This window comes from Anser anser (genome assembly GCF_964211835.1).
Source record: "Anser anser genome assembly, chromosome: 5".
In the NCBI taxonomy this organism is placed as follows: Eukaryota; Metazoa; Chordata; class Aves; order Anseriformes; family Anatidae; genus Anser; species Anser anser.
Window position 1 is genome coordinate 19,506,032 of NC_139725.1, and position 23,090 is coordinate 19,529,121.

General features: G+C 39.1%; 1 long non-coding RNA gene across 1 annotated transcript in view; it reads right to left on the reverse strand.

Annotated features, from left to right (window-relative positions):
• The window catches only part of LOC310900458, a 53,046-nt gene that overhangs the window by 21,607 nt on the left and 8,349 nt on the right, over positions 1-23,090 (reverse strand). The window contains exons 3-8 of the long non-coding RNA XR_014585139.1: positions 22,442-22,498; positions 15,043-15,193; positions 14,497-14,610; positions 6,520-6,606; positions 5,506-5,573; positions 4,162-4,332 (exon numbers count right to left, since the gene is read on the reverse strand). This is a non-coding gene — a long non-coding RNA (uncharacterized lncRNA). The remainder of the gene's footprint in view (positions 1-4,161; positions 4,333-5,505; positions 5,574-6,519; positions 6,607-14,496; positions 14,611-15,042; positions 15,194-22,441; positions 22,499-23,090) is intronic.

The following is a 23,090-nucleotide window of genomic DNA, read 5'->3' on the forward strand; positions in this document are numbered from 1 at the left end:
CCTTTTAGGTATAAGATTAGTATGACTGATGCTACTGGAAGCACTGGGATGCTTATGTGACCATCTAACGTTCCATTCAGCCCCATTTCTCCATCTTTTTAAGTACAAAATAACTGAAGAAAATTACAAATTGCAAATGAATAAATTACAAATGAATATACTTCAGTTATTAAGCAAAGCATTCGATAATGATTATTTGTGCATTTATAGTTGGGGACAGAATTAGATATTGAGAAAGTATTTTATATGTGTCACTTAGATAAAGCACTGAGCTGAGACACAGCAGATCTTTATGTAGGTCTTGTTTTTACCAAGGACTTTCTATGGCCATTTAATTTGCCCATTAGGGTTATCTATTAGCTGTAGATGACTTTCTTAAAGAGCTCTTGGGCAAAAAAATAAACCCTGCTCTTTCACTTTAACTAGAACAGCCTTTCTGCTATTGACAGTCAGAGGACTATATTAAGTGCTTCTGTGCAACAACCTAAAGGGACATTTCCTCCTCACCCTCCACCTCTTCATCTCATTTCTTACTTTCTTCAGCCCTGACCTGATTTTGACTCACCATCTGCAAAATGAGGAAAAATGAGGTAAAAAAGGAACAAAGTTAGAGAAACTGTTCTGTGGAAACTATGCTGGCAGCTTTCTCCAGAGGGGAAAAAGGCTCAGGGACAAGTGTGAATGTCCCTAGCTAGCAAAAAATAAAATAAAAATAAAAAACAGTCTGCAAGAAAAGAGAGAATTTGCCCACTAATGGTTGAATTGTAGGCACTCTTAGGGCTGAGACACTGCCTTTGCATTGTCATTGGGTCCCAAGTAACAGAGTTGACACTGGAAAAATGATCAAACTCAGCCTGATGAAGCCTCATTCTTCAGCCTGATTCTTCAAAGGATCAAGAAAGGTCAAACTAAGGCAAAGTCTCTCTAGGAAATCTCTGAGGCTGGAAAGAGCCTGGCAGACCTTCCCTGCCAGGAAGGATTTGTGGGACTGAGGCTTCGTATAAGAATGAGTGGGAGTAGCTAAGAGGAGGATGTCTCCAGAGATTCAGGGGAGACAAAAGTCAGAGGATCAGGCAAGACAGAATAGCGCTAGCTATGCGCAGCAATGGAGAGAAGCACTGGTTTCCAAACCCACGTAGCTTAACGTAACCTGAACAGAAACTGAGGTTTAGGAAGTACAGCTGTACCTAGAAAGAGTCTGAAGAAGCTACAAGGTAATGACAAAGACTTGGTTTAGTTTCAGTTCACGCATGACATTACTTCAGTAAACTCCTGGTGAAAATAACTGGCTAGCAAACACCTGGCTACAGTTTTGGGGAAGCTGAAGAAGATGGAATTGAACCAGAAGCAAGGTATGAAATCATAATGCCACCCAGATGCAAACAGGGACTGTAGAAATTCACTTACTAAGCAGCACCCTGACAGGACAATCACAACTCTGAGCACTGTACTCTCCTCGACGGACAAGTTGTGTGCTGGGACTTAATCACTGCAGAGACCTGACACTGGCCTTCTGCCCAGAAATGAAGTTTGACTTCTTCCAACTTTCAGCATCAGTTTCTTACATCTCCCACCTACCAAGGCATCTTGCGATCCCACTCATACACAGGAGGATGTGAAGATTGTAGTTTTTTCTAATAAGCTTTAGTTGTAGAATTAATTTTCAGGGTCAGGCAATCCTCAAGTCTCAAAGGCTCTAACACACTGTCGTGGGAACTCACTTCTCCTGACCAGAATAGCATATAGTAGGAAATGCTGACATCTGGAAGCGCACATCTGGTAACCATGTTTCTAAACTAGCTAAGAGTCCTTATCAGCCTCTCACACCAAATGAGTACCAACTTCCTTGTGGCATGTTCTTTCTTTACAAGGTGTGTCTGTATCTCTCATGTTTATGCCATTCAGCAGCATCAACTACATAGGAATCACTTACTTATCTGTAGTACAGCGAATTTTTAAGATATTCTTGGCGCTGGTGAAAAGTCGAGCAGTTTGCAGTGAGTTGCTTCCCAGTTGTTTAGAAATATATGGCTGTGGAGAGTATTCAGTCCAAGCTAATAACAAGAGCATAGGAAGAAACACAAAATCTTCTGAATCAGGCCTTAAGCCAATCTCTTTCTACAGGGGATAGGAAGAAGCCATCATGTATATTCAAATTTGCCTGATTCAAGATTTCTTGCATGTTTCTCTAGAGCACTATTCTGGATTTGCTGCTCTTGAACATACAGGAATTACCTTACGGGTATGTCTTGTTACTTTTAAGCATGACAAGACTGTCTTTCACATGTGGCAGAATAAATTCACAATTAAATTATTAAATAATATTTAAGGATGTGTCTAAATAGTTACGGCATCTATCAAAACAACATGGCATTCAAAAAAAAAAGTGTTTCTGCATCCTTTTTACCAAAATAAACTCCTTTGGTCTTCAAAGACACCTCATTTTATTTTATTTTATTAATTTGTTGTAACCTGTTCTCTGTTCAAGTCTTTTTTCGTGACCTTTGCCTCTTAGCAAACCCCTCCTGGACCCACAGTTCTCTATGACTGTAACTCAGACTACCACCACAAAAGGGCTTGGATGTCATTCGTCGGGCTCTTGACTGCCTTCCAAAGCTGTCTTTCTATTCATTGCTGCTTTATCTTGACAACACTATGCAACTGGAACTATACCTTTGTACTTTCTGATAAATATGTAGCATAATGTTTGTTGGCAAATAGCTGACAGAAGTTAGATCTCCACCATCTTGCGGGCAGCAACAAAGCATACTGTAATTGCTCCAAATGCTGTATACCAGAATGGGCCAAATCCTAATGATTTTTTCCAAGATTATTTGGGGCTCTGATTTAATCAAGCTTTTTCTTAAGCCAAGAACAAAGTAGAACCCAAGACTGGATGTCCCCACGCTTGGCTCAAGAAAAAACATTTTTTCTAGGTGGACAAGAATTTAGCAGAGAGAAAGGGAGTCATATTTGCAGTATCCTGTGCATCTGCGTAAAGCTCACCTACAATTATGATAACTGTGATGCCGACTGTTGATTTACAGAGCCCTGAACTGACTAAATGTTTGGCTTTTACTCTGCAATCTCAGGTAATTCTCCTCACACATTACCTTCAAGTATCCGTGCCTTGACATTTCAAGAAATACCAAAGATACTTTCCCTAACTCAATGTGTGTTCCGTGTACAGACAGAGGGCATTTCACAGGAGTCAGTGGAACAGAAACATAAACAAACCCCGGTGCCCTGGTTAGGCCTCTGAGCAGGAATGCCAAACACCTCCCCCTGCTCTCTGTCACTGATACCTCCATCCCCATGGGTCACTGCTGGTGGCCACAGCTTTTAATCACATGCTGGGCCTCCAATGATTTATCACCTCTTAATAGTTTTTGTGTTGAAGATTCCCAGTTGGCAGCTCAGCTCCCCTTCCCCCCACCATATAGCATTGCCTAAGAGCATCAGAACCAAAACAGGAAAATATACTGTCCATGTGGAAGCTGGATTAATGCTGAAGAAAATTGAAGAAAATGGTAAGAAAATTACCTGTTACTGACAGGCGTTTTTAGCAAATAATTAGCAACACAACAAGACTAGGAATTATGCAAAGGTTAATACTTAAAAGCTAAATAATTAAAATCTAGTATAATGTTTCCAACAGACTGTGTGGTTATCTGTTGTTTCCTGCATAGTGCTTTTAAAAATACAGACAGTCTTGCTTTTGATAAATTCTTGCTATGAAAATCAGTTTAGATTCAGCCCCGAAATGCTTCAGTACAACTTCCTTCCAACTGTAGTGAACAGAAGCACTGTGTACAGGAAAATTCCAGCACTTATAAAGTGCCAGCATGCAATGTGACATTTCTAATCTCAGTACATAACCAAAATTTGCCACATAGGGAAACACCGATGCAGCATTTTTCATCCACAGGTCTCAAAAGTATCGAGCAGTTACCTCAATTTTAAAGCTGATCTAACTTTCCAGTTTACGGAGCGGAACCCTGCCAAGGTTAAAGCCAAGCTTCCTCAAACCCTGGCAAAAAGGCTCTGTGACAGGCCTAGACATCTCGCAGGAGAGAGCACCTTTTCCACTTGGTCAAAAGCATCATAAAGTAACAGTTACGATTCCATTTTGAACAAAGAGTAAAAAACTTCAGTCCATACCAAGCCCTTGCTCCTGTGCCTCAGATTCTGGCAGGAAGGGATTCTTCCCATTCAGGAGGCAATAATCTCTGCAGGTGGCAGCGCTGGCAGTGTTGAAGATAGAGTTGGTCCATCTCTTTCTCTGTTGGAGTTTGTCTGATGGATGCAAACAATTCATCCATCTCATTTTTTCTGGGAAACAACAAAGTAGGCATGTTTCACTTGTGGGTTCTGAACATAGTTAACCTACACATCGTGCACTGGAGCCATGTTATTTCACCCTCTGACGAGGCTTAACTATTTATTATGACTGAAAAAAATAGGCTCTTTATACAAGTGGGTAATATTTTGCTCCTGCTTCTTTTCCACACATCTCTAATGCTATACAGTGGGCTGGTCAAGATATGCCATCCTAGCATTAGAAGAGTCAGGTTGAAAAGCTAAAGAAAGTAACAAACTTCTGTGGCAAGCTTACACTCAGAAAGACTGCAAACAAAGCCCAAATGACAAAGAATTCCAACTTGCTACTCAAGTATCTTGGAGGGAAGTTACCTGACTGTGCAGTCTGGCATTCAATAGCTTCATCATCTGAGATTAAGAACACTAAAAATAAACAACTGTTTGGTATTATTAGACAGTCACATATTTTTCTGTACACATCGCCTCTTCTCCTTCTCTCTATTGTTTTCCTGTTCTTCCTTTCTGCAATTAATGTATAAAATAGTTAAACTTTTTCTTGATACTTTTCTGTGATTCTTGATACTTTTCTGTGATGTTTTCTTCATGAACTGAAAATCGTCTGGGAAATAAAGGAAGCCTGGACTCCAGTTTTTCCATGGCCAGTCTTAGAAAGCTGACAGTTGTCAACAAAAGTAAACGTAATATCTTAGGCTCCACAGCTTCTCCATACTTTCAGAGAAGTAACTACAGCCCGTGGGTTAACCTTCACCAGCAGCCAGATGCCAACCCAGCTGCTTGCTCATGATTCCCCCTCCTCAGTATGGCAGGAGGGAGAAAGATGAAAAACCTCATGGGTCGAGATACAGACAGGGAGATTGCTTACCATCATGGGCAAAACACACTCAACTTGGGAAAATTAATTTAATTAATTGACAACAAAAATAGATTTGGACACTGAGAAACAAAATATAAATTAAAGCAACTGCATCCCCACCTTTCCCAGGCCCAGCTTCCCCTCTTCATTCTCAACGCCTCTACCTTCCTGGCCCTGAGAAACACAGGGAGATTGGGGGACAGGCTACATACAGCATGGTTGTTCCTCTCTGCCACCCCTTCCTCCTCACACTTTTCCCCTGATCCAGAGCAGGCTTCCTATGGGCCATGGCTCCTTCAGGAAACATCCACCTGCTCCAGTGTGGTGCCCTCCATGGGCTGCAAGATGAATATGTGCTCTGGTACGGTCTCCCCACAGCCTGTAAGTGAGAATAAGTAAAATTATTATCTGTAAAACAATAACTCAGCACGTACCTAAAGATGTTTAAATATAAACACCATTTAACTCATGAAACTACCTGCAACACTGCCTTACAAAGGAGTGTGCACATACACAACCCATGACTCAGTCAGGAAAAAAGGCAATCCAGAGGACTACAACCCAGGCTGTTTTCTCGCATCCAGTAGTGCAGAACACAGGTGGATCAATTTACAAAAGCAGAAAAAATAATAACCAAATCCAATTTATCAACTTAATTGTTACCACATGGTACATAAATAGCATTTCTGCATTATGTCATACAACTATCGTTGCCCTGTGTGGTAACAGGTCCTTAACAAATAGGTGTATGAGAGAACGAGGGTAGGCCAGAACCTTCATAAAGCAAACTGCTTCTTTCTTACAGGTTTACCACTCACCATAGACCGTGATGGAAGTGCTAAAAGCTAAGGCTAACACACAGGAGGTTTGTTTATTGCATTGTATGGACCAAAGAAGAATTTCCTGCATATGACACTGAAGGCAGAGTGCACAAAAATTCCTCTGAAGTCTGCAGAGAGCATTGAACAGACCCTCCTCTGTATTAGCCTTTTTCTTGCATATCTGTGTTTTGAATTTTAACACAGCTGTGAAAGGGGGAAAAGAAAGCAACACCAATAATCTTGCCAATTGGGCATTCAAATGTCAGACACAAAGGAAAGTTGGGTAAGGCTATGATTTTGCTGTGGGCAATGATTGTGTCCAAGAGTCAATGACATCACTCCCAGTGCTGTCTCCATCACAATTTTCCAGAACAGGATTACCGTGATGACAGATTCCATTCCAAAACTCCCAGGCAGCTCTTTACATAGATGTTAGCAGAACAAAAGCATTACATGAGATTTCCTCTCTTCATCAAGCAGTATTTGATGTTCTTTAATCCTTACCTTGGGAAAAGTATTCGAGAACCATATGGACTTGCTGAAATCACACCGGATGTCTTGTCTCATGGCTAAAACTACGAGTTAAGGAACCTGTATTGGGTGGAAAGGGCAGAGAAAGTAAGTCGTATCTTTTGTTTCCAAGAAGAGGGCAAGAATACCCCCCCCCCATCCCCACAAAGTTATGCAAAGTTATCACAGTCATGTGCAATTGCTACACTCTCCATAGAATACTATTTTGTTGACTTAATAGGTCATAATACGAAAAAAAAAAAAAAAAGAAAAAGAAACAGAAAAAGCATTAACTATGCTGTAATGGAAAATCGTTTAGTAGCCAGAAAGAAGTGACAAAATAGTAAAAATGTAAAAATGTCTTCTACTTTTGTCTTGAAAAACTCAGTCCTTAGCTTATACAAAATTTTGACCATTGTTGTTTGACTACAGAAATGTTGGAATTCACAGCACTGGACACTTGGAAGATTTCATTAAGAATTAATAACCAGTGTTTTCATATATTTTAACCACATTTGACCAAGTAGTTAAGAATTCACATGTTCAAATAATTTAGTCCTCTTTTCTGAGGGGGACAACATCTATTGACTTTTAACTTTGGCTATAAGTTATTCAATTAATATTACTACTTTGTATGAAAACTTAGTCTAATTTGTATCTATTGCCAATCACATAATCCTAAACATCAGCAGCCTTAATTGTCCACATTTTGTGTTTCACCCTCCATCTAAGTAGAAATTTTTTCTTCTCCTTCATGGGATGATATTCGATAAGCAAGGATCCATCAAAGAAGCAGTTTAAATCACATTTTCAAAATCAGACGCATTCATCCCATTTTCATGCTCTGTATATTAGAGGAACAATCAGAAACTAAAAGTAAATAAAATAACAGCACACATTCTTTTAGCATTACCATTTTTTCAAAATTACCTTTAAAATGCTATAGCTCTACCTTTTTCTCAGCCTTTCATATTCATACACTCTCCATTGGTATTTACTTAATGGATAAATCAAAGCATGTTTAACAGGTGGTATTGTAAAGAACCCTCTACACTTGAGACAACTGCTCCATTATCTAAATATGTCTTTAGGTTTGGGGCCATGATCGGAAGTTTACATTTCTTACATTACCCAGTGCCTCATTTCTTGCACCAGCCTCTGTTTTATTAAGAACAGTGAAGACAAGCAGTACGTTTCAGATACGAACTCACACAAAAGCATCTCCTAATTCAGAGCTAGCAATTGATTCAGGCCCATCTCTGCTACCAGATACAGAATTCTTCTTTTGTCCCCTGTTGTATTCTGGGTGTATTCTGATAGTTCTGCAGTGTGATGAAACAAATTTAGATTAAGCTACTGGGACGCTGCCCACCCCAAGTGACTCAGGCAACTTCTGCATCGTTACGGTGACATTCCAAGTCCCCAGGTTTTATCTGAGCAACACAATCATAATTCTTTGAAAACTGCAAGAAATGAGCGGTGATTCAAAAAAGGGGTGTTTTTTTTGTTTGTTTTAACCTTTAAATGCAAGCAAAGTGTTGCAATAATAATAATAATAATAATAATAATAATAATAATTTTTTAAAAAGTATTTCATTGCCCAGCATTAACAAGCATGTCACTGCAAGTAAAAATGGTTTCCCATCTTGGATAGCTTGAGAAGCAGACGAATACCATGGCTGTCTTTTTCTTCTTGATGTCTTTGTATAATTGATCTTGAGCTAGGAACTTTGCATTCCAGCAAAAGCCTGGATTAAAAACTTAGACCAACAACAGTCAGCCATCAATCTTGAGGCCATCTATCCTATCTACAACCATTTGCATCAGCAATTAGCTATGTAGCAACTCTTAAGTCTCAGGCAGAGATCACCTTTCAAAGAGAATAAACACTCAGAGGATATCCCCATTCATTCCTCCTATTCTATTGCTAATTCCAGTGTATTACTCCCTCAGTATGTGCAGTGAAAACCCATGCTTATTGCTTTGGTCATATTTATGTACCACATTACCAAACATCAGAAAAGAACTCACTGTTTTCTTTTTCTGGATACGATTTCCTACAAAGATTTAGATGTGGATTTTCCAAAAATATTTCAGTTCAGAATGCTATGACTAAAAACACCTGCAGTATACATTGATAATTACTTGCTTCTCATTTATACTGATTTTCCTAATGCTATTCCTGAAGTGCAACATGGCGCCACTGGCAGGAGGCTCTGCTCTTTGTGCTGCCCATTTCTTTCAGCCTGTTATGCTGCACTCAGGCACAGAGCAAGCAGCTGGAGAAGGACTGCCCCATTAAAGCAGCCCTGTCAGCAGAGCTACTGGCTGTGATTGTCTGAGCTAGGATTGCAAACTGCCTGGATTTCTGTTCCCCTGGTTGTCCTGGTGGAAGAAAGACTACTGCACTTTCCTGTGCTGAAACAGCCTCCTTTGAGCCAACCTGTCACAAGCACATCATCCAGCGCAAATAAATAATGTTTATATTTAGAATGTCAACAGAGAGCATACGTGGTCTGCCGTACTTCCTAAACAATTATATTACTCAAGATAATCTTCTTAATTGCTTAGGTAAAATTTTCCAATTGTTCGCACTCCTCTGGGGTTTTCTCATCACAATTTTTATTCCTAAGGAGCAACAATAGACTAAAGGAACTGCTATTACTTTGGGACTGACCATTAACACTGTTAGTTTATTTGTTTGCTTTGTTTTTCAGATAATAGTTACAGGATCTAGAATGTTATTTCTTTTTTTCATGTGCATTACACTGAAGATCTTCATGACCACAGTTTTCAAGGGGTTATACAACATTCGTCTTAATTAGCTTGTTATTTTTCGTTTAGCACGCCCTGTTGAAATACTCTAGTGTTAAACTGATGAAGTCAATAATGAAGTTATATTATGCCTTTTTTCTAAGAGTTAGTTCACTTTTAGGGTGCATTTCTCTAAACTACCCAAGAGATTCAAAAACGTTGAGGTCAATGAGACCTATACTTCTATGTCATTCTGAAAAATAGCTTTTCTATTCACCAAATTTCACTGCCCTGACTCCTCTTACTGTAGCATTTGAAGCTATCAGTATAGTTATTCATAAATATATGTCCTGTAACAGCAAATGACAATTATTCTTTACATATGAGGATAGAGACACAGGAAGAGTTTGAGTCAGATCCACAGAAAACAGAGCCCCCTTTTTATCTCATTTTGAAGGAAATGCCCAAATACTCCCATGGATCTAAGCCTAAACAATTCCTCTAAAAGCACCCGGGAAGACACCAGCCATGCAGGAAGCAGGACCCGGCTCCCAAACACCACCTTGGCCTTTCAAATGCTTATTTCTTCCCTCACAATAGAAGCGATACCAAACTGCAGACCTGCTGTGTGACACACCACCACTATCTTCACCCTGCAACCCAGCAAACTGAGGCATAGACCAGTAATAAAATAAATTCCTGAAGTTTGTCACTACACATTCAGACCTCTGTTAGTTAGTTGTTTCTAAGGCATCAAGTTCAAAACACTTTCCATTGAAGCTAACAAATTAATTCAAGAGTTGCTTTTTAACTTTTTGTAAATTGAAATCAATTTGATGAAGCCCGTGAGAAATACAGTTTTCAAAGTCAAGGAAGATAATCTGGTGTCTAAGCATGAGTCTGAGTCAAATCTTACAGACTCCTCTTTAAACTCCTAGTCTATGCAATCATATTCCTAGCCAAAAATAGCAATATTGGAGTAAAAAGGTATGTTCCCTGATTTTTTTTCCTAATATATTTTAAATACATAATTATTTAAAAAGCATAGATATTCTGGCTAACTTTACTTTAAAAGCATTTTGTATGCACAATTAAGATATTAAGCACTGGTCTATCTGTGTTGTTAAGAATTTAAGTGTGCCCAGTACTGACATATCATTGGCATTTAACAGTTCTGCCTTTAAAATCATCATAATTTGACTTCAGAGTACTGAAAAGCTAAAAAAAGATTTTAAGAGCTGGAAAATGACTTTTCTTTCCAGACTGTTCAGAGTACTGTACATTCATTGTACTTTTGAAGGCAATGTGACTTGTGAAACTGGCAATGTTCCCAACCATAGCTCTTAGAGATGTTTATAGCACATGATATTTTAATTGCTTGATGACAAAATTATTTGGAAAGATATCAGTTTCACAATGTATTTGCTTCATATTTCAAACAAAAACTATGAGGTTTGAATAGCACTAAGGTCTGGATATAAGCCCAACAAAACAACACGAACATCAGGGAAAGGTGTCCCTAATCCATCACCCTTAATGTGTCCATGAACATACATGCATAACTTAGGTGTTGCAGGGGATTCAAATCAGCCCATAACTATCCAGGTGCTATAGACATGCATCATGGATGAAATCCACAGTTCTTTCTTAGGGCTTGATTTCTATTTTATTTTTATGTCATGTCTTCTTAGGAGCCCTTTTCTGAAGCAAGCAGTGGCTGCCTTGGGTCAGATTTTTTTATTTTTATTTTTTCCCGTGAAAAAAAGCCTAGCATCTTCTAAGGTACACTTGTTTAAAATAGGGAGCTATTGAACAATGACAATACTCAAGAAATGCATATTCATTTTGTAATCAAATTCCCAGAATAGGGTCTGATCTACATAAGCCAGACCACAGAATTTCATCTAATAGACAAACTGACCTTCTGCAAATCTATGGAGAAATAATTAATCAGAGACTCTCCCTAAAACCACAGAACATCGATAATACCTGAAAGGGCTGTCTACTGCCTTCTGAGTGGAGTTTGCTATCTTTGTTTTGGTGTGTAAAATCATAAAATGGCTTTGGATATGCCTACTCAAGGGGCTGACTGACTCTATGTTGCATTCACAATCCTGGAGTCTTCTGCCTTACAGAAACATTAATGGACATGAGCACGTATAGAAACTCCTGCCATTTTGGAATTCACACCTCACTTTCTATAAGCACGTATGTACAAATAATCCCATCTGTTAAGCCTCCATTAACAGATCTGCTGTTAATATCCCACCTTTTGAATGGGTAGTCAGGAAAGCTGATTAGCTTGGTGAGTACAAAAGAAGAGAAGATGTTAATGATTATGCTTTGTTGCAACTTTTTAATTGGGGAATTTCATTTCTTAAGTTGTTTTGTTGTTGTTGTTGTTTTGGTTTAGTTTTATTTATTATTTTTCAATCATCTTACCAGGGCATGTAGGTAACCTTAACAAGACTAATCAAAGTTACAAACGAGGAAAAAAGCCTCTTCAATACAGTCCAGTTTTAGGCTCCTGAAACTGTTTACATGGTATCTCAGCATCTTTTGCATGCAAAGGATAATTTCATGAGCAATTTTTTTCTTTTTACAAAGTACACATAAACATGCTCAAGACATTTGATCAAAGTCCTATTAACTGGGCTTGATGACTTGCAAATTTAGGTCCTGCTGAAGTATGTGAAAGCAAATCATCTGGCTATGAACATGATTTCCACCAGCTGAAGATCTAATCTGTAATGAACCTTTCATAATGATTTGTATTTAGAAAAAACATGGGCCCCACTCCCAAACTGGGAGTTTACTGGAGCACAGTTGTGGAAAAGGAGTTACTTTGGTGCTCCTACCATATTAAAGATCACGTGTAGTAAACGGTGACTGACCCTTATCTGTACCCAAACTAGTAGGTGTCACTATAATTTATCCCCTAATGGGATTTCCTTTCTCTGTCTCCCTTGGTCTGTGGCCTCGTTTATCAGCTCAGTAGCACCTGTAACAAAACATGCATGTATATTCTACAACACACGTCACATCCTTACAAGGACTGAGGGTAGCCAGACACCCTGAAATATGGAATGTGCATTAGAAAGCATGGTCCATAAAATTTCAGAGCCTGAGAGCTTTTCGCAGCCTGACAGATTTTCCCATATAGCTTTCCACATTCCTAGTGTAACCCAATACAGGCAGTGCAGGCTGAATGATAAACAGAGACGCCTTCAGGAAGCCTTGGGAAAATGGAGCCTCAAAATATTACACTTTGCTCTAACTATTCCACAGGTGACTGCTAAGCCTGCAAAGCCCATTTCTTCACCTCAGAAGACAAGCAGAAAAAGGGAGAATGGAACAGAACAAATAACTAAAAAATGTTTGTTAATGAACTATCACTACCCTTGAACACTATCTCTCACGGAAAATAAAAATACTTTGTTCTTTCCAATCCTGGAAAATAACAGAAGCAGTACCTCAGCAGATATATGATTTTAAAATTGTTTTTGCATTAGGTGCACCAGTAAATTTTACTGTAAAACTGGGTTAGTAATATCTGCAAACCATGAAAGCATATTTCTGCTACTTGACTCAGTTATATTCCTTCTATGTACCAGCTGTGTGCTTGCCCGCTCTAGCTTATACATATATTCATCACGGCCTGCAGCCACAAGCAACGTGCATACAACACACAAGAGCACTCAGAAAACAAACGCCTCAGCGCAGCCAGCACCGAGCCAGGTTCTCAGCAGCACCCAAACCACACAAGAAGAGCCCAGAGCTGGGCCGAGGCAGGAGCACGCTGCTAGGGCTCCCCGCACCATGCAGCGGGCGATCCTCCAGGTCAAACCCTGGTGTAAAGTGGAGCATCTTCAGAGCTGCTCTGCTTTGCTTCAGCTGTCAGTGACTTAGAGCTGCTGCAGTTTTCAGGCATTGTTGGGATGTTTGGACCATGCTCCCTTGCTTACAGCTTTGCATCCTATGCAGCATAGGAACTGTTATGACAACAGCAAAGGATTGCTATGGACTGCCTTTCACTGTATAGATCCCGTAGACCAGTGTGTACTCACAAAAGCATAGCCAAGAACCAGAGCCAGGATGACTAATAATGACCTTCTGAGCAGCCACGGCACACACTAAGAGAGCACAAGGTAGAAAAGATTTTCAAATAAGATAATGCATAATATACCACAGCCAATATATTGTGTCCATACTAGTGCTGGGAAAGTAAGCTTCAGCTGATAATGTTTTCAACAGCTTTTGTGATCAAAAGAGGGAGAACAGACATGACTCTTACATGTCATGCCTGTGATTCAAAAATGTATGTTAAAAAATGTGCAATCATATTTCTGACCATGGATTTGGGCAAAACATGGAAACACTGAGCCAGATCATATGTTCATCAGCTGTTATTCTTATTTACGACTGGATGGCAAAATCAGATAGCATTGCCTCTGTTCCTTCATCACACAACTATGTGGTACACACTGGAAAGATTTCAAGATGACTGAATATTATTTCCAGGCTGAATCTGCGGGCAACCACAATCTGCAGATTTTTTTTTTAGTAAATTTTCTGCTGTTTTTGTTGGTAAAAAAATGTTTGCTGGAAATAGACTGAAATACCGTGAATGACAATAAAAATGTTGTGCTTTTACTTAGGATTTGTTTTGTTTAACTTACAAATGGAGGAAACAGGTTCTATAATTATTAAATACCAACTACAGGTTCAAATTCTTCATATACTCACATTATTGAGGTTATGATGCTAAATGACTAACCCCAAATTCTGGTACAAATAAAACTATGTCAACTTTTTCTTTAATCTGAAAAATTATGTCTCGTGTTACAACACCAAAAACAAAACAAAACAAAAAACCAAAGAATGAAGGAATATCCTTCTAGATATACTTTGAGCTCTGGCAACACAACACTGTTATGAGAGGTTATTCATATCTGGTACATATATCTGCCCAAAATACAGCCTGTGAAATACCATGATTTCCACTAATGGAAGTAAATATTGGAGAGTAACTGACAACACATGCATAAGATCATCTTTTTCAGTGATGTTGCTCACAAAAGGAATGCATTGAGCTATTATTTGCATAAGAACTGACAGGATTTCCAGCTTTCCTCAAAATGACATCAGTGTAATCTGAAGACAAGGAAAACAAAATATTCAAGGGACATTCCTCCCTTCTCACTCACAACACTCAACTGTGGCATTAATTCCAGCTTGTGAGGTATCTCCTGGAGATAAACTTCCCACACTGTGGCCTGAGGGAGAACTTGGCAGGTACCAGTGCCCCGGTTCTGGTAACAAAAGGTTAACCTGTAAAAGAGAAAAAATACTTTTTAGTCTACATGAAAACAGCTTTGCAGTTTTACACAGTGATACAATTTAGCATAGCTTAAAAAAAAAAAAAATCACAAGGCTTATATGGGGTTGTGCCAGTCTCTCATTTTAGCACGATGGAACAGCGATGCTGACTTCGTCTGTCATATTCTAGGTGGCTGCGTGAAGGAGGGTGCTAGCCATTCCAGAGCTCTGAGGCACAGCTGGGTTTTCTTATTTTTAGCAGAAATTTCAGGTTGGGACCAAAGAAATCTTCCCAAACAAAATTTCTATCACAACTTTTCCACCTTTTTGAATTTGAAAATTTAGTGTCTTCCTCTTTCAAAGCCTCTAACATTCAGAGAGACAGCAACTCTCACATTTTCATGTAACCTTTCAGAATGCAACTCAGCTCTCTCGGTCACTTACCTCCCAGTTTGATTTGCGTAGACACAAATTGTTTCCTGCATGCAGAGCTGTGCTGCCAGAGAATGGCAAGGCTCAAAGGAAAGAAAGGCATTTCTTTATTCTCTCCCTTTCCTCTCTTGGTAACTACTCAGATGCGTTGCATTGTAGGCCACTGGACAAGATAGTATAAAATTCACATAATTTGTTAGCAAAGAGCAGGGAAACACTGACTCCTTTGTATTACTCTTTGGAGGCTATAAACTTCAGTATCGTAGCAGCTCATTCATCAGGATCTAACGTTTTCAGAGCATAAGGTACTGCAACAGAAATAGCATTAAATGTATTTTTTTCCACATGTATATGCCTGTGCATTGCCTAACATATAAGATCACTAGTCTGAATAACAGAGACATTACTTTCACAAAAATTATCATAATCATGTTTAAGAGAGATATCACACCTCCCAGCACTGGTCTTTGAGAATTTTTTTAAAGTAATAAAAATAAATATTATCACAGGCAGGCCAATCTATGCCACAGCCTGCAAATGATACAAGGTATTTGTACATGGAATTATATCAGAAGTTTATTTATACACTTGAGTCATTATGTACTACTGATCTTATCTTCTTATCAATAATGTCACAGGAATACTTACATGACAGAAACCTAATTCATCACTGACACTCATGCACTAGTTTGCACCAATAGTAAATTGAGCTGTTTTTATGGTTGAGACCTACACTTTGAACACTTGGAATAATTATATATTTTTTGAATCCAGACTGAAACCTCAAAACTTTTCCTAAAAGAAATTATGATAATAAAAATCTCAAACTTGTCAACAGAGTAAGTTACACATACTTTTACCTAGAGATAAAACATAATGATTAGATTGTTTTTTTTGGGGGAAGGGGAATCAATTCCCCCAAACACATTAGAAATGTGGTAAGCATCTTTACCTTCACATGATCATGTGAATCATTCGTATGTAACTGAAGTAAACTTGAAATAGAGAGCAATTTTTGAGGTAATCCAGTACTTGCACTTTCCATTTAATTCACAAAAGCCATGAAAATGCCTCACGTACCATTACAAGTTAAAAGTCACCTGCTGTCAGAGAAGCCAACCAAACTAACGTGTGCACACAATCTCCACCAGTGGCTGAAGAGAAAACTGCAGAACAGGTGAGGTGGAGTCTTGACTGCTAAATGAGGTCAACTGACAGGCATTATTCTGAAGTAGGAGGGCAAAAATGGAAAGAAGAGCCAAGGTTGGAGAGAAAGCTTTTGGAGTCTGAACAGCACCATCCTGGGCAATCTCCTTTTGTATTTGAAAGCATAAAGAATTTGACATCTGTCCCTCCCCAGCAGAAACCCAAACAATCATCTCCGAAGTAGGCAGTGAAGCATGGAAGTGTACTGTATCCACAACAAAGATCAGATAAACTACTACACACTAGAAACAGAGACAAACAAGCATTTCCTGAACTTCTTTGAGAAAGACAAAAAGATTCATGCTATGAAAAACAGTACACATATATCCCACCAAAAATTCCAAAATCTGAGTGCCTTCTCAACCTCAAAATTTCACAGGTCTGTCTTGCATCCTTTTATAGGCTTTGACTCACTTCTCCCTAAGACTTAGCTACAAGCCTAATTCTTATCAATGCTCCTTTTTTCCCTTTTCTTGTTTATCCAGATGGGTAGCATTTTACATTGGACCCTCACAGGCAATTTACTTTTTAAAAGAGCAGTTAATGAGCGTTCTTAACAAAGGGGCACTGGGCAGTCCACTGGTACAGCCTCAGCCCAGATGCAGAGATGGAAGCATCCGTCGCAGGCATAACCACTGCAATGAACAAGTGTCAGTATCATCAGGTTATTCCAAAACAACTCTTTACCTAACCTAAGTCCAGTGTAACAGGCAGGTTTATTCACAAACATACACCTCCCCAGGTAACTATTTTTCATTCAATAGATTTGTGCAGTAAGAAGTGCTTTTCTTGTGCTGAAATAGTTACAACCCCTTTGCTGTAAGTTTCCTTCAAAGTTATTTATTTCTCATTTTAGCCTTCACCTACCACATGCAAGCTAAGCATCTTTAACTCCTCTGAAAACCAGCTTGGGTATCTGGATTCTGAAACTAACAATATTTAAACTTCTGGATGCTGAAGGCCTGCTCAGGCTAACATATAAAGTCAATAAAGAGAGCAGAATCCTGAGCTGCATCTACTGATCTCACCTGGTTGGGATCAGAAGCCCAGCAAAGAGCAGATAAGACTCCGTTATCTAGGGCTCTGATGAAGCAGACATCAAAACAAGACTTTTGAAAGCAACATAATTTATTTCATCAATATTTTCATTAGTGCCTTCTACCGTTGGTTGCTAACAGTGATTATGTGACTGAGGGGATGGTGAAGGGAAAAGCCTTTGGTGACCTGAGGCCACTACCAGTGAATCTTCCCGCACTGATTTTAAAATTTCTCCTGACTGCACTGTAAATGCTCACACACAGACTGAGGAGAGGTAACTGGGTTTTTTCCTTTTTTCAAGTACAGTTGGCAGTGGATCCTACTCATGGTCAGTTGCTTGGCAACAAAACAAGTTTCTCTGGCTACAAAATAAATATTCCACATCTGAAATATTTGAGAAAACACTGTTTTTCCTAACTACATTCCATAGTACTTGGGCCACAGGGTTTCCCAGAATAGTCTAAAATGTTAACAGGGTTACACAAAGGACGCCCTCCAATTAGATTATTGCTCTGAGACAGATACAGATACGTCCCCCTATGCAACACTGTTCATATTCTTAAAATAGTACGTTAAATCTGCTCCATGGTCTAGAGCTCATGTAAAGTACTTTAACTGCCTAGGAACAAATTAGCTAACTGGATCCTGCGCCCTTTTAAATCTAGGCGTGGTGGGAGACATTTTGCAGGGACTAAAAATCTGGAAGTCGCTACATTCGGTCTGAAATGCATGCCAAAGAAAGCATGTCTAAAGAAAGAACCAGAGTGCAGACAAAATCAGATATCTCATCAACTGCCAGAGCCACAGAGGTATGCTTCTAGAAGTACGTGCTCTGGGATCAGCACAGAAAGTGTTAAAGTTACGTGCCTTCAGGTAGCTCATAATTGGGACTGCCGACTTTTTCTTCATCCTTTCAGCACAACACTTTGCTTTGTTGAGTTCACAGACAGCAGATGCCAGTTCTTCCTGCCTTCTGGAGGCACTTGTCACATCGGTCAATTCTAAATAACATAATGGACAGACTCATAATTGTCAGATGCAAAGACAACATCCTGGGCCAGTAGAGCAGAATACTGCAGAATCAGACCAGTGGTCCAGTTAACACCGCACCATGCCCCATCATGATCAACACTGGATATTCTAAGAGACTAAGAACAGGATAAGCACGTAGTGATGCTTCTCTAATCTCTTCAGGTTCCTATAGCACAAGGATTTCCTGCATTTAAAGCCCCAATGAATTTTTCTTCCATGAATTTGTCTTAATACAAAGATCAGGGAGGAGACATATCAATCTCTAGAGTTATTATTTGCCAGTAATTCCCAAAATCCAGCAGATTTTTTTTTAATAATATGGGTGGAAAAGAAAAAAAAATCTTTAAAGAAACCAAAACAATTATTGACACTAAAGACAGATTATCAACCTCATGAGTTTCAATTAGAGACACTGATGAAGAGCTCTAAGGCCGGCAACTCTCAATGGGGAAGCAGCCAGGGCTTGTGGAAAATGGCCTCTTAAAACACACGGGCTAGTGCTGGTTGTAAGTTCAAACATTCCTTTAAATATGGGACTTGGGCTCCAAACTCATCAGCGCCTTTCCTAAAAGGGGATTTAGGCATGTACCTCTGATACTCAGTCTAGTTATCTAATGCCAATATACAAAACTAAAAACCTCCCAAGCATACCTAAATACTATATATGTCTCTATTCTACACAAATTTCCCGTATTTTTATTCTTCTGCATACACCCAGAGTGTTTACATCTCTGTGCTGGAAGCTCTTCATCTATCACGCACAAGTGTGAACAAGATCTGGAAACTAAGCAGTACTAGCTATACCTGTCCACTCTTCTCTTGAGTAGTGGACATGATAAAAGTTCTCAAGTCCAGTGGACATGATAAAAGCTCACTATCAGCTTTGAGAGAAGCAACTATTGATTTCTTATATGACACAGGGGAAGAAAACTTATTTTCTTATTTTAAAAGTAGATGATTTTTTCCAAGGGATTCCTTCTACTTTCAGCAGAGAGGATGGACAGTGCTTACATAATAAGTTCTCATGTTTTCTTCTGATTCCCTTTGCAAGAATAATTAATTTCCTCCTGAATGTCATTTAATTTTTATATGTCCCATAAATGCTGATTAACATTCTTGTTATATCCTTGTTACTCCATCTTGCAATAAGAAACCAACCTACAGAAAAATTACTCTATTTGCATCTTAAGTGTCACACTTCAGATTCTCAGAATTCAAATTCTCAGCATACCAATTTACTTGTTAAACTGGTACCAGTTTACTTGTTACACTGACTTAATCTGCAGCGACTAGTTCTGGGCACATAATTAAGTTAGACACAGGTTCTCCAGGTAAGCAGTCAAAAAAGTAAAAGAAAACATTTAAGTGTTTTCACTCAGGACTCAACGACAGGCAAAGACAGGACTAATTTCCTCATGACTGCACTCAAAACATTAGTCTTCCTAAAGCTCTGCCTTCCACACTCCATCTTTCTGGAACATTCAAAGCACTGTCACTGCAACCTTCAGTCCCAGAGCATGACAGCCAGAGCAATAAACGAGCAAAAGAACTGGTGGGAAAAGAGCAGTTTAAGACTGTATCATAATGCCTGGGGGCAGAACAAGAATTGCACATTAAGTCTTAATTCTATCACCATCTTCATCTCAGCACTTAACTTTGTTACATCCTGTTAATACAGCCAGCTAGATGCCCAGCACACAAGGCTACGCTGATAATTCTGTGTTTAACCAGCAACGCCCAAGTATATAGACGCAGAGCACTTTATGCTGGAGAATGAGGGGCAGATGGGACAGAGGAATTTTTGACAGTAAGTTTGACAGTAAGTTTCACAGAAATTTTCTGATAGCCAAAAAAAAGTGAAACTCAAGTCCCAGTATTTGTCTGGTCCAGCAGACATTTTATCCTGTTCTTATCCCTTTGGCATTTCTCTGGACCTCTTGTTCCAGGACAAATCTCTTTGCTCAGTAAGACAGCCTCCCAGCCTCAGCCTTATCGCTTACTTCAGCCTCCACTTTTACCCTGTCTGTTAGCCCAAGCTCTCCTAACTTCCTTCAGCCTGTCTCCTACCTCATGCTGGCATTTAGTCAACTGCTCACCTGCTTTTACGTGGGTTTTGCTCTCAGTCCTTACATCCAGCCTCAGTGCCCACCCCCTCACTGGCTGTTCTTGTTTCACTGTCATTCACCACTTCTTTCCAGCTCTGCTTCCTACACTGCTGTTCCTTACCAGATCTGGACACGCAGCCTCCCCCAGTTCCTTCTGAGCAGCCCAATATTTCTGTCCCACTCACTTTGCCTGAACAGGGCTTGATTCTCACCAACCCAACAGCTTCTGTCCACCCTCTTATCTCCATCTCTCAGTCTTAATGCCCGTTTTCCTACATGGTGCAGTCCAGCTCGTTTTCTATCAACTATGCACAGACACTTTCCTCCTCTGCCTAAACTGTCGTTACAGTGTCTTCTTTTCCCTGCTGATTTCCTTATCCTTGTTTACACACATCAGATCTGGTCCTGTCCCCCTTGAATTTGAAGTAGGTATTTAGGTAATTTTTTTTATGTGAACAAGAGTTACACATCCCTGATAGGGAAAAAAAAATCCAGACCAATTGCATGTCCCAAAATGGGATGACTACATCTCGTCAGAGAAAATATTGCCAATACTTTTTAGCATGTGTAAAACAATGTATTTTTCTCTAGCCTTGTTCTTGGAAGGCACTAAACTGTTCTGGCTGAAACTTTCTGAAGAGAATTCAGCCTGAGGCAGACACCCAATGCAACACGGAAAATTTGTTTAGTTTGAAAAGTTACTTTGACAAAGTTGTGAATAGCTGCAAATAGGGCTTCAGGACTGGAAGTGCCTGGCAGCCTTAGCAATAGATGCTGTTACTAGCCCCGCCTGTACTGAAAATCAAAGGGGCACATTATAAGGTCACCCATTTTGGTGTCAATCAAGCATAAAACAACGGCATTTATGGATTTACTCTGGGTTTCTGTTACCATAACTGAGATGAGGTTTCTGCCATTTAATTGTCCTACAATTTGATGCCCTGTTGAATCTAGACAGAGAGATTCTAACAGTATTTTTCTGCTCTTTAGAGCTGTGTCATAGAGGGTAGCAGCACTACTTACAAGATGTCCCCTGAGCTTCAGTTTCTGATATGGCAGCTCATTGTAAAGAGCTAGCGGACAAGCCACTGGGCCTCCAGCTGTTCAGACTCCTCCTGCGAGAGTCAACATAATCGTATCCCTACTTGTGTCTTCAGCTTCTCCACTGAAGTCTGCTGTAATGGAGCTACCTAAAGTAATTAGACCACCTGTTGCATCGCCAGATCTATTTAAGGGACTCCTACTGGAGTTTGGTTTACATGGTTTGACAGTAATTGTTTAAGTGGATGCCATTGTAATGACACTGCAAAATAAAATTATAGACTTATTTTAATCAATAAATATAATTACACGCTCATCAGACTATGAGCTTATCTGTAATTAGTTCTCCATACCATAATGCAGTCCATAATGCCAACTTTGTGCACATTACAGAACGTCAAAAAGAAATTACATTAGCAGATGACAGGATATTTACAATCAATTGAGCTTTTACAGATCAGAAAGATTCTGAGTCCTGGCAAAAGAAAAATCACAAAGTACTAATTGTGGAACTTCAATATGGCTACTTGGTTTGGGAGCAAATTTGGTTAAAATGGTACCACTAGTACCAAAAAATGGTCACTGGGTATTTCCACAGCCCTGATATCCACCAATGCAAAGAGGATTTTGCAACTTCAGTTACTTAAGCAGTTTGATCCAAGTCATTTTTTCCCTCCAGAATTATACAAGCTTGGCTAGCATAACATAGTGGGAAGGGCCGTTATCATAAGATATTAAAAAATTAACATTTCCATATAAAAATCTATGCAAATACATGCCGAAACACATACCCACATACATATCTGTATATGCTTACAGCCAAGGGTGTACAACCAAAGTAAATAAATGCTCTCCAACGTTTGAAGTTGACCCTACTAACACCTGTAAGACAGACACGCACTGATCTTAGAAGAGGAAATTCAGAAATAGGAAGTCATGATAACCTTCCAAGAGTAGTCTCAAAAAAAAAAAAAAGAAATAGTACTTACATAACTGACTCACACTTTTGTCCAAATCACTGGCTTCGAACAAAACAAAGCATAATCCTATAAATGTAAGAAATGGTTACAATATCCCAGCAACAGTTCTGCATCCATGTTGTATACTTCCATTTATTTTTTTAAATATATTTGATATGTATTCATTACTAGATAAGCAAAAAAGAAATCAAGAAACCATTTCACACACAAACTTTTATGAGTAACAGTGGAATATCAGATTATTATTTTTTTTAAGTACATCACAGGTGGCCTATAAGCTTCTTTAATATAACAGGAACATACTTATGTGTAGTGGATTTGAATACCTATGTATATAAATTAATGTTACATTTGTAAGGAATTTTAATATCATCACAGTATTTAGTGATTTTTTTTTATTTTTTCTATTCCTTTACGTATACCTTGGTTTCATGTCTTGAAAGGTGGCTCCACACTGCAGTCTTCATTCACATTGTCCACAGCTGAAAACTGCTGTTAAACACATGCTTTTTTTTAAATATGTCCTTAAACACAATCAAAACTAGCGTGGCGTATGTATCTTCTTAAATACCTAGCTGAAATGGAATTAGTTTTAAAAGACTCTAGAATGATTCCCAGCCAACCCCATTCAACTCCCATTGAAATATGGGCTTCAGGA